At 33.3% G+C, this 13,393-nt stretch overlaps 1 long non-coding RNA gene across 1 annotated transcript; it reads right to left on the reverse strand.

The window, feature by feature from the left end:
* Positions 1–11,759: 11,759 nt before the first annotated feature.
* LOC114539282 lies at positions 11,760–12,622 on the reverse strand. The gene is made up of 3 exons (XR_003688865.1): positions 12,507–12,622; positions 11,962–12,149; positions 11,760–11,885 (listed from the first exon to the last, which is right to left on the reverse strand). It is a non-coding gene; the product is annotated as an uncharacterized LOC114539282 (long non-coding RNA).
* Positions 12,623–13,393: the final 771 nt, after the last annotated feature.

Genomic DNA, 13,393 nt, shown 5'->3' on the forward strand with positions numbered 1-13,393 from the left:
ATCATGAATGCTATTGGAACCATAATTTATTATGCTAATTTTGATCATAATGTTCATCATTGTTGTTATAACTATCATATGTTATTCTGAATATTATGCTAATTATGCTAATTATGATCATAAGGATCATCATTGTGACCATAGCAATTTATTTTGATTATTTAATTTTGATCATTATCATCATAATGATCATCATAGTTGCCATAAAATCTATATTTTATTATGATTATTATGCTAATTATGCTAATTATAATCATAATGATCCTCATTGTTTCTATAACTAACATAATTAATTATGATTATTATGCCAATTTTGATCATGATCATCATAATGATCATCATGGTTGCTAAGACAACCATAAATTCTTATTTCTTATTATGCTAATTATTATTATAATGATTGTCATTGTTGCCAGAGCTACAATAATTTAATATGAATAATATGCTAATTATGCTAATTATGATCATAATGATCATCATTGTTTGTATAGCTAAAATAATTTATTATGAATATTATGCTGCTTTTGTTCATGATCATCATAATGATCATCATATCTGCCATAGCAACCATAATTTATTACGAATATTATGCTAATTATGCAAATTAGAGTCATAATGATCATCATTGTTGGTGAAGCTAACGTAATTTATTAAGATAACATAATTTATTAATATCATGCTAACTTTAATGATGATCATCATAATGATCATCATGGTTGCAATTGCAACCATAATTTATTATTAATTATATGCTAATTATGATCATGATCATAATAATGATCATCATGGTTGCAATAGCAACTATCATTTTATATGATTATTATGCTAATTATGCTAATTATCATAATAATAATCTGCATGGTTGCTATAACAACCATCATTTATTTATAATATAATGCTAATTACGATCATGATGATCATAATAATGATCATAATTGCTATTTTAACCATTAGTTATTATGCTAATTTTGATCATGTTTATCATTATGATCATCATGGTTACCATTTCACCATCATTTATGATGATTATTATGCAAATCATTCTAATTATAATGATAATGATCATCATTGTTGCCATAGCTAACATAATTTTTCATTATTTATATGCTGATTTTGATCATGATCATCATAATGATCATCATGGTTGCCAGTGCAACCATTATTTATTATCATTATTATTATGCAAATAATGGAAATTATAATTACAATGATAATCATTTTTGCCATAGCTAACATAATTTACTATTATTATTATGACAATTTTGACCATGATCATCATAATGATAATCATGGTTGATCATTATTCTTATTATGCTAATTATGATCCTAATATTCATAATAGTTGCTATAAGAACCATAATTTATTATGATTAATTTGCTAATTATGCTAATTATGATAAATGTTAATTATCATTGATGCCATAATTTTTTATGATAATTATGCTAATCATGCTAAATATGATGATAATGATCATCATTTTTGATATAGCTCACATAAATTATCATGATTATTATGCTAATTTTGATCATGATCATCAAAATGATCATCATGGTTGCCATAGCAAGCATCATTTACTATAATTATTATGCTAATAATGCTATTTATAATCATAATGATCATCAGTTTTGCCAAAGCTAACATAATTTATTATGGTTATTATGTTAGTTGTTATCATCATAGTTGCCATGGCAACCATCATTTATTATTATTACTATGGTAATAATGCTAATTATAATCATAATGATCATTATTGTTGCCATTGCTAACATAATTTAGTATAGTTATTATGCTAATTTTGATCATAATGATCATCATAATTGCTATATCAACGATACTTTATTACGAATATTTTGCTAATTATGCTAATTATGATAGTAATGAACATCAATATTAAATATATTATGATTATTATATTAATTTTGATCGTTGTCATCACAATGATCATTGATGGTTGCTATAGCAACCATCATGAATTATGAAAATTATACTAATCATGTTAATTGTTAACATAATGATGATCATTTTTGCCATAGCTAACATAAATTATTTTGATTATCTTGCTAATTTTGAGCATGATCGTCATAATGATCTCATTGGTTACCATAGCAACCATCATATATTATGATTTTTATGCTAATTACGATCATGATGATCATAATAATGATCATGATTGCCATAGCAATTATAAATTATGATGCTAATTTTGATCATTATCATCACAATGATCAACATGGTTGCTATAACAACTATAATTTATTATGATAAATATATCATTTATGCTAATTATGATCATAATGATCATCATAGTTTCCATGGCAACCATCATTTATTATTATTATTATGCTAATTACGATCATGATGATCATTATAATGATCATGATTGCCATGGGAACCATAATTTATTATCCTTATTTTGATCATAATGATTATTAATGATGATTTGATCATTACCATTAAAATGATCATCATGGTTGCTATAGCAATATAATTTATTATGATTATTAGTCCAATTATTTTAATTATGATCATAATGGTCATTATAGTTTTCATAGCAACCATAATTTATTATGATTATTTTGGTAATTATGCTAATTATGATGATGAACATAATTTATTATGATTATTATATTTTTTTATAATTATCATCACAATGATCGTCGATGGTTGCTACAGCAACCATCATTTATTATGACAATTATGCTAATTGTGTTAATTGTTATCATAATGATAATCACTTTTGCAATAGGTAACATAATTTATAATGATTTTTATGCTAATTTTGATCATGATCATCATAATGATCATCATTTTTGCTATAGGTAACATAATTTATTTTATTTATTATGCTAATTTTGATCATAATCATCATAATGATCATCATAGTTCTAATATTATATTATACTTTTGAATTGATTACGAGCGATACACGCGCGCTCGGAGCTCCGTAAAATTCTTGAATTCTGACAGTTTAAAGCTCGGGATTGAAGTAAAATTTACTGGAAAATCGTATATAAGAGCACAGGCTATATTGTTCTGAAGTTTGCGTGAGGATTCTGTATTATTACTGAACAAAAAACGTATCGAAACAGCGTGGTTTTTTGTGTTTTCAAAGGTATTGGAGAAAATACCGTTGAAATTACGCACGCATGATCATCAACGTCGCATTGTTTGGTGACGTTATTTTGATTACTTAACGGTCTTTTTATTAAGCTATTCGCGCAAATTCGCGCGTTTTCGGCCATGACGCGGGCAAATCATGTTACGACAATTTAACGACAAAATGGTAGTTCTTAATCGTAAACTTGATCGCTGCTCATATGCCATGTGGCTTCTCATGTTATTCGTAATCGTCTCGCTGGCTAGAAGTTCCAAACCTGAACTTGAGCGCTTAGAAGAAAAACAAACATCAAAAAACATTAACATCGGCATCGCGTTTGAACTTACAATGATACCTAATAAAATTTGTTTACTTTGGACATCAACGCGAGACAATGTGTTAAGGAAATCCAACTATCCTTATAAATACCGGTATGGTTTAGAGCTTCAGATAAAAGACAAAAATCTACATCTACTTCTGTGTATCCTTCTTGCTGGCGATATCGCCACTAATCCCGGCCCTTGTAGAACTACCATATCATTCAGTTCCGAGTCGCAACATGAACCAAAGAACCGAAATTCGAAAGGACTCCCCGTCACATGTCTTCTTCTGAATGCCTGCAGCTTAAAAGCCAGCACGTTGTCGAGGGAAAAAACTTTATCACTTCTCCCGTTTTCAAGAGCTTGTTCACTCTGAGGCCGCAGATCTTGTCTGCGTAACGGAAACCTGGGTCACAAAAGATGTCGCAAACACCGAAATACTCCATGATGAATACGCTATCTACAGAAAAGATCGCAAATCGCGCACTGGTGGGGGCGTAATGGTGGCAATTAAATCGAGTTCTTTCATTTCCTCGCGCGATGTAAACATTGAAACCGATATTGAAGTTGTATCAACAGAACTTGTCACAAGCTCAAAACTGAAATACGTAATCTGTTGTTGCTAAAGGCCACCCAACGCGGATCAATCATGGTTGGAAAAATTTAACTTGTTCCTGGCAGAAGTTTCTTCACGCTACACCAATATCATTATTTGTGGAGACTTCAATTTTTTCAAACTCCATTGGCAATATCCATCTACCACTTCATCCGGCGATGACAACGTGTTTACAGAACAATTGAATGATTTCTTTCTTACCCAGGTCAACACCTTACCTACAAGAGGAAACCACATCTTAGACCTAATTATCACTAGCCTACCAGATCAGATTGAGAACATCTCAAAACTTAAGCCAATGGACAGTGGTCTGTTTACCGATCACGACACAATCCTTTTCAATTTGAAAACGTCTGTAAAAGCAGCCCCTAAGTTGAACAGAACCGTTTTTGATTACCATAGAGGAAATATGGATGAACTACGTTCAGCCTTAGCGATGACTGATTTTTCGAATCTAATCGGTACTGGAGAAGATACTAATCACTGTTGGGAACAATGGAAAACCAAATTCCTAAGTGTGGTTAGAATTACATCCCAACCAAGAAGATCAAAGGTCGAAATTCTCCCCCTTGGATCAATGGAAGTATTGTTCATGAGTTAAGGAAGAAAGAAGCAGTGCGACGGAAGTTAAGATCATCTCCAAATGACGCCCTTCTTACGAAATTTAAAGACCTACGAAACAAAGTTAAAAGAATGGTACGCGAAAGTCGTGAAGGATTTTACAACTCTCTTGATGCCATCTTTCATAAAAACCCAAAGCGATTTTGGTCCACATTTAAGCTGAACAATAAACGATCAAGTGTTCCAGATATTATGTCAATGGGAAAAGCCGCTGAAGCTGAATCATCACAAAACTATGTATCTACTTCTAATGCTATTGCAAATCTATTCAATTGCTATTTCGCATCAGTTTTCAACAGTGATCATGATAACCCGGACGAACGTTCCCCTCCACCGCCATCTCCACCCCCAACGTCAGGACAGTCGGATCTTCAACTAACAATAGAGGAAGTCGCAAGAACACTCTTAGCGCTAGACACCCCAAGGCTACTGGGCCTGACGGAATTCCATCTCGGCTTCTAAAAGAAACAGCATGGCAGATTGCACCTTCTCTCACCCAAATTTTCAACATGTCGTTAAGCTGTGGCGAAATACCTAATGAATGGAAATTAGCAAACATTGTTCCGGTACACAAGAAAGACAAAAAAAGCCAAGTAGAGAACTATAGACCTATCTCCCTTCTTTCCATAATATCGAAAGTACTGGAACGTTGCGTCCTGAGAAATTTACGTGATCATCTGCTGCAATTCATCAATGATAGTCAACATGGTTTTATTCCAGGAAAGTCGTGTACAACTCAGCTATTAGAGGTTCTGGACTATATAGGTTCACTCTTGGACGGTGGCAAACAAACTGATGTAGTCTATATGGACATGTCCAAGGCATTCGACAAAGTCCACCATAAATATCTGATAAACAAATTAAGGAACGTCTATGGCATCTCTGGTAAATTGCTTCGCTGGTTCGAGTCATACCTGATAAATCGCAAGCAACGTGTGACTGTTCTAGGCGCTACATCCTCCGCATGACCTGTTCTGTCAGGAGTCCCACAGGGTTCAATATTAGGTCCTATACTGTTTCTGTTATACGTAAATGACCTGCCGGATGCAGTACAGCACTCCAAAATCGCCTCCTTCGCCGATGACACAAAACTATTTAAGAAAATCGAATCCACTTCTGATGCCATATCATTACAAAACGACTTGAATAGTTTGGAGAACTGGTCAACATCTTCAGGCCTTGTCTTCAACCAAGACAAATGCAAATGTCAGCGTGTGACAAGGAAAAGGGATCCTATTAAACACGAGTACAAGATCAATAACAAGTCCCTGATGGTCACAGAAAAAGAGAAAGATTTAGGTATATGGATCACGGACTCGCTAAACTGGTCCTGCCATACCCAAGATTGCTGTGCGAAGGCAAACAAGATGCTCGGTTTCCTTCATAGGCCGCAGCCGAAATTACAGATATTAAGATACGCCGCACACTATACCTATCAATTGTTCGCTCAACGTTAGGCTACGCCACTCAAGTCTGGTCACCACAATCGATCGACTTAATTATGAGGACAGAACGCATTCAACGACGAGCCACAAAGTTTGTGAAATTACCATTCATGTGCGAAGAAACGTACAAAGACAGATTGATCTCGTTAGACTTATTACCAATCACCTACTGGCATGAGTACCTTGACATTATGTTTTTCTTCAAAGCTGTAAACAACATTATAACTGTCTCGAACAAAGTCCTTCCACAGCGAGTTATCCCATCAAGTCTCACTAAAACCTCGGTTGACACCAACGTGCTCTTGTTCCGTCCTCGTAAATGTAAGACGTTAACATTCCAACGCTCTTACTTCATCAGAACAATAAGAACTTAAAACTCTCTGCCTGAGGATCTCAGACAAAAAGATCTCTCGCTGATACGATTTAAAACATTGTTGCTTGAGTATTATCAAAACGCTGCTGAGACATGCTATGATGTTGACGACGCCAGAACGTGGAGAACAGTTTGCTTGAAATGCAACACACCACGCAAACTTGTGCAACCATTAAAGTGTTGCTATTAAAAGATGTACAGTATTAATTATACAGATATGTTATGTGTTGTCTGTATACAAGGGCCTACAGTAATTGGTTTTAAGCTGTGGTGGTGTCCCCGCTTTGGTTGCTGTCACCTTGTTGTTGTTGTTGTTGCTGTCACCTTTCTATCCAACCTTAAAACGTGGAGGCTAGTCATACTGCTGCATTCCACAAGTCTGACAAGGTTTACGCCAAGTTCTGAGCAATTTTTCGTATTTCTCTACTCATAAAATTCACGTTATTAATGTCAATTGTAATTAAACCGTCCGAGGAAAGCGGTCAAGAGTGCATATTTTTTGGTTTTCCACTGAGACATCGACGAATGTCTAACGTTTACACGTTTTTGGGGCAGGACAGAAATGGTTGTGTGTATGTGTTGTTGATTGTGTAATCACAGGCGAAGCTAAATAAATAAATAAATAAATAAATATTAATTTTATTTATTATTATTATTGTGCTAATTACGATCATGATGATAATAATAATAAATATGATTGCCATGACAACCAAAATTTATTTTGCTAATTTTGATCATTATCATAATAATGATTATGACCATATATATATAACCATAATTTATTAATATTATTATGTTAATTACGATCATGATGATCATAATATTGATCATGATTGCTATAGCAACCCTAATTTATTATGCTAATTTTGATCATTATCATAATAATGATCATCATTGTATCGATAGCAACCATAACTTATCATGATAATTATGATAATTATGCTAATTATGATCATATTGATCATCATTGTTGCCATAACTACCATACTTTATTATGATTATTATATTAATTTTGATCATGATTATCACAATCATCTTCATTGTTGATATAACAACCATAATTTGTCATGAATATTATTCTAATTATGCTAATTATTATAATAATGATCATCATTGTTGCCATAGCTAACATAATGCTAATTATAATAATTAGGATCATAATGATCATCATTGTAGCCATAGCTACTATAATTTATGGTGATTTTAATGCTAATTATGCTAATTATGATCATAATGATCATCATTGTTGCCATAGTTAACATAATTTATTATTATTATGCCAATTTTGATCATTATCATCAGAATGATCATCATGCTTGCGATAGCAACCGTAATTTATTATGATAATTATGCTAATTACTTTAATTACTATCATAATGATCCTCATAGTTGCCATAGCAACCATAATGTTTTTTGATGATGAAGCTAATGAAGCTAATTATCATTATAATGATCATCATATTTGCTATAACAACCATAATTTATTATGCTAATTTTGATCATGATCATCATAATGGTCATCCTGGTTGCCATATCAATCATCATATATTATTATTATTATGGTAATTACGATCGCGATGATCATAATAATAATAATGATTTCAATTTAAACCGTCATTATTATCCTAGTCTTGATCATTATCATCATGATGATCATCATAGTTGCAATAGCAACCATAATTTATTATGATTATTATGCTAATTATGCTTATGATAATAATTATCCTCATTGTTGGCATAGCTAACACAAATTATAATGATGATTATGCTAATTTTGATCATAATCATCGTAATGATCATCATGGTTGCCATAGCAACCATAATTTATTATTGTTTTTATGCTAATTATGCTAATTATAATAATAATTATCATCATTTTTAGCATAACTAACACATATTATTATGAATATTATGCTAATTTTGATCATGATCATCATAATGATCATCATTGTTGCCATAGCTAACATAATTTATTATGATTAATATGCTAATTTTGATCATGATCATCATAACGATCTTCATGGTTGCCATGGTAACCATCATTTATTAAGAATATTATACTAATGGTGATCATGATCATAATAATGATCAGTGCGGCACAGATATTGTTATAATTTGTTTCAAATTAGCTATAATGTACATTTTCATGTTCATTTGCTCATTATTTTTGCAGTAGCCGGTCAGACAAGTGAGACAGCAGGCAAATATGTCTTTGGTACTATGAATTTCTAGCTTACTATAACTCACCTTATTAGGAGAATACCTAATAATATTAATATCCGGATAGGCATTAACTATCATGCGAGTGAGCTATAGTATTTCATGTGCAAGCAGCCAAATGGCTGAATACGAAATGGCGCCAATCAAGTTTGTGTGCGCGGGAATGTAAATGTTGACCAATTTTATGAAGAGCTACAAATATAATGATGCTACTGGGTACGCAGAAGATGTAGCTGCTACAATTTAGTATAGCTGCCTTATCCAATTCGTCAAACCGTTTAAACATGGGCGAGTCGAAAGGTATGGACAATACAATATTTTTATACAATATTAATTTTAACAAAAGTTATTCAGTGGCATTGATCCAATCAATTCATCATGTTTTAATTATTAAATAAAGTTGGTTGAAAAAAGCTTCAATAGTTTAACGCTATGTAGCGTCGGTTCAGTAGCGTACCAATAGAACGATAATTGGGGGGTTGTTTATTCATATATTCAGTTCTGCATGCCCGACGGATTTCTTTTGTAAGAGCAATAGATTACAATAGAAATCCGTTGGGCTGAACTGAATATATGAATAAATACCCCCAATTAACGTTGTAGGTTACGCTACTGCATTGATATATTTCATTAAGCGCGCTTTTCAATGAATACTTCCCGCCAACCGTTCCACCTTTTTGTTATGCACAACGTTATTAGCTGCATATTTTTAATTTTAAATCTTGCTCAATATCGAAATACGACACGCAGTGGAATAAAATTATATATGGACGGTCTTGCAATCGATCGTCATTGAGAATTTGTAAAATATTAGCAGTGAAACCAAATGACAAAGTGTTGTTGGAATATCATTTTCAATAATGGTTATTTCCCAAAATTCTTCAATGATAGTTTTACCAAATACTCCGCGTCGAACGTAGAATTATAATCTTCCTTACTCCTTTAGATTGCTTATTATGACAAGGGGAAATCGAATTCAGCCAAATCAGGCGTTATGGATAAACAATAGTTGAAAGGTTTCCTGAGTTTAAAGTGGCTTAGTATCAGGTTTGCATACTTTTATATAATTATAGCTTGGTGGTCACATAACTAAGAGAATACATTAAGGGGTGCTAACACACAGCAAAAAATAATTTCTTTTTAAAATATTTTTTGAATAAATCTGTGTGTTGATACAACCCTTGATGCAAAATAAGTAGAAAAAGCCAACTATTGCTATATGCTTCAGTTGAAAAACTGCGCACTTTCGCCATGCCAGGGTCGAGTGTTAAGTTGTCTTTCAGGGTGGACATTCGGACTGCGGAATTACGGCTATCGTAAGCCACTATGCGGGCGGCGTTCTGTTGCAGGAGTAACAAAATTCTATTTATTTTTAGGGTAATTTTGCTATAGGCAGATGTAGGTAGCCCTAAAAAATTAGTTAATTAACTGACTACATGTTGATGCTCTGATGTAGTATTTCTACGATAAAATTCTTAGAGATATAAACATGTGTGGCAACCATGCAAGAATTTATTTAGCTAATTTGTTGTATCAAGTTTTAAAGTGATTCATATTTATGATATATTCATCTTATATTCCTACACGAAAAATTCGTGAGGAAGATGTGATTTGGTGAAACTCAAAGTCAAATATGACCATATATTTGCAGTCAAATTTGACCATTCTATATGTAGTCGTAACTCGTATATATGCCCATAAAATAGAAACGCATATAGGTATATAAACGCATATAAAGCGAAGAATAAAACCACGCAATGACGCAAAGGTTTTCTATGCTTCAGTTTGTGTTATTATGAAACCAAAATAAATTCTATACAAGCTATTCGAACCTCTCAGTTCTATACATTTTTATTTGCGAAATACATCCGGCATTTCATATCTAATTCCGTAATTATAAGAATTGACCTGCTTGTAATTCGGTAAATTTAGAAGCGGTGATCTTGCGTCAGTTTTTTCCTTTATTGATTTTTTACTTGGATGATATGTCAATTTTCACGAATGACCATTTTATTCGGTCCAGCATATTGCGCTCATGGTTACTATAGGATTACAAATTGTAAGTGCAATACTGCTAGTGAAAACACGTGGTGTCTTATCTCCCCCCAGTAATGTCTTGGGTAGTCGTCAGGATATATTAATATATATATATATATATATATATATATATATATATATATATATTTATATATGCGAATATGAAGCATTACGCATTCACGTAGGATGAAACGCAGTACTACGGTAGCTACGTGTGTTAAACAAATCAACTGGACGAGCAAAAATTGATGAAGTCGAGATGCATTTCCCTTACGAAAAAAACACATGTGAAAACACATGAGAAAAACACATGTGAGTCACGTATGAAATTGGAACAAACACATGTGTTTCACATGTGGTAAAAACACATGTGTTTCACATGTGAAACACCTGTGGTGAACCACATGTGAAACACATGTGGTCGACCACATGTGTTTCACATGTGGTTGACCACATGTTTTTGTTCCAATTTCACATGTATTTCACATGTGGGTGACCACATGTGTTTCACATGTATTTTAAAAAAATCATTAATATTCAATAGAAGTTTTGACCAATCCAATGAACCTTTTTAAACACGTGAGTAGGCTTTTATACTCGATAAAGCACTATCAGGACACTGTTTTATATAAAGACACATGTGGCTTTATAAAGACACATGTGGCTTTACATAAAGTTCATGTTCAATCCGATTGGTCGCAACGTCTATTGAATATTAATGTCGTATTTTAAGCTATTCAAAACACTCGTAGGTCGTGTTTTATGCGCTATAAAACGCTCGGCTGCGCCTCGCGTTTTATACCGCATAAAACACTCCTACTCGTGTTTTAAATAGTACATAATATACATTCCACACAGTATTAAGTTGATTGTAAAGCAAACAAATCAAGAGGTAAAATATCCAAAATCATAGATTTACTTTATACAATATACATCAATACTATAAGTGATAAAAATGGTGCTTGGGGGAACTATTTACATATGCCACACTGGCATACACTAAACATGTACTGGGTCAAATTAACTCATGCATCTATGCTCCCTCATGTTTTTTCCTTTTGTTTTCCATCGACACCCTTAGATCTTTGCATTTTTGGGCCATGGTTGACTTTATGACTACTCCACCAACTTGTGGGAATCTTTTAGTAACAAAATCTAAAAAGAAATAGAGACCTTGGCCTTAATACAAACAAGTTACAAGTAAACTTTTGAAGAAAACAAACATACTAACCTATAATCAGTTCAACCTTGCAGTAGTCCAATGCGGGGCGCCCCTCTTTACTTTTCCCGGTTAGTCGGTTACAGAGGATTCCGCCAGGACCTTTCTCTTTCAAACAGAGCCATCATCAAATTAACGGTCATCTTTTTAAAATTGGGTGATCGCATCACTTCACTCATTTGAAATGAGTCCAAGTGATCCTAAAACATATATAAAAGGAAATGAGGTGACAAGTTTAAAATATCAGATGTTGACCTTGCTATATGATCATGGGGTTTCCATTTTCTCAATAATTAACAATAATTCTGCAAACATGAGTTGAATATGCATTGACAGCCAACAAGACACGTAGCTATCAGTGTGATCAGATGTTTTATTCTATACACAAACACAGAACTCCTATTTCTGCCTTACTTAAATCATCAACATGCTCGGCCATCTTGAAAATTTCTCTACTAGCAGGTTATGAGCTGATATCCATTCAGTAACGAGGCAATCACATTGCAAGAAAGTTTATATCCATCACTGGTATATATAATAATTGGTGATATACTTACTGATAGTTTTGATGAAGCTGCTGCAGGTGTCATGGTAGTGACTGTGTCTTCAGATGAACAGCTGGATGCCGGTGAGTCAGGTCGAATCTTTGGCAGGGCCGTAGCTAGAAGCTTAATTGGGGGGGTGCATATTCATATATTCGTCTTATGCCCGAATGATTTCTTTTGTATGCTATTGTTCCTATGGTATATAAACATGAATATATGAATATACACCCCCCCAATTAAGCGGTCTAGCTACGGCCCTGATCTTTGGTGCGGAGGCACAAGCGTTGGTAAAGCAGGTGACCTTGATTGCCTGCTTAATTTGTTGTTGTCATTTAGTGCTGCCAGGATAGCTTCTTTGACCAACTTAGGCAATCCTAAAAGAACAGCATTTCTGGTATTAACTAATGAGTTTCTACTAGCTTCTTCTAGATAGCTCATATTAAGCAGAAATTAAAAGGTTTAAAGGGAAAGGAGAAAGCACATAAATTAAAAGATTAAACTAACTATGATAGATTACAAAACTCACTCTCATGCAGTCTTGATACTTGGCTTTGCAATTTTTGTATTTGCTCCTCCAAACTATCAGTCGAGCATGTTGGTGGCGAACTTATTGGCCTATCTGGCTCATCATCTTCTTCCCAATCATTTTCCTCACTCTCTGTATCACTTTCCAGAGCAATTCTCTTAAAAATTTTCTTCTGAGCAGCCTTTGCTGCTTTCGTCTTAGCAGTCTTGCTTTCCTGTTAAAACAATATGACAATTGTACCATGTAAATTGGTATTAAGGTGCTCGACAAATAAAAAGAAAAGTTTCTACCTAATTAAAAATTAAATAGATATGATGGGAGCAATGTGTTCTTTTAGCAACTATTAGTACCGAAAGAAGTTACAAACCTTACT

This window comes from Dendronephthya gigantea, unplaced genomic scaffold, assembly GCF_004324835.1.
Source record: "Dendronephthya gigantea isolate DGI-Jeju-01 unplaced genomic scaffold, DenGig_1.0 000198F, whole genome shotgun sequence".
In the NCBI taxonomy this organism is placed as follows: Eukaryota; Metazoa; Cnidaria; class Anthozoa; order Malacalcyonacea; family Nephtheidae; genus Dendronephthya; species Dendronephthya gigantea.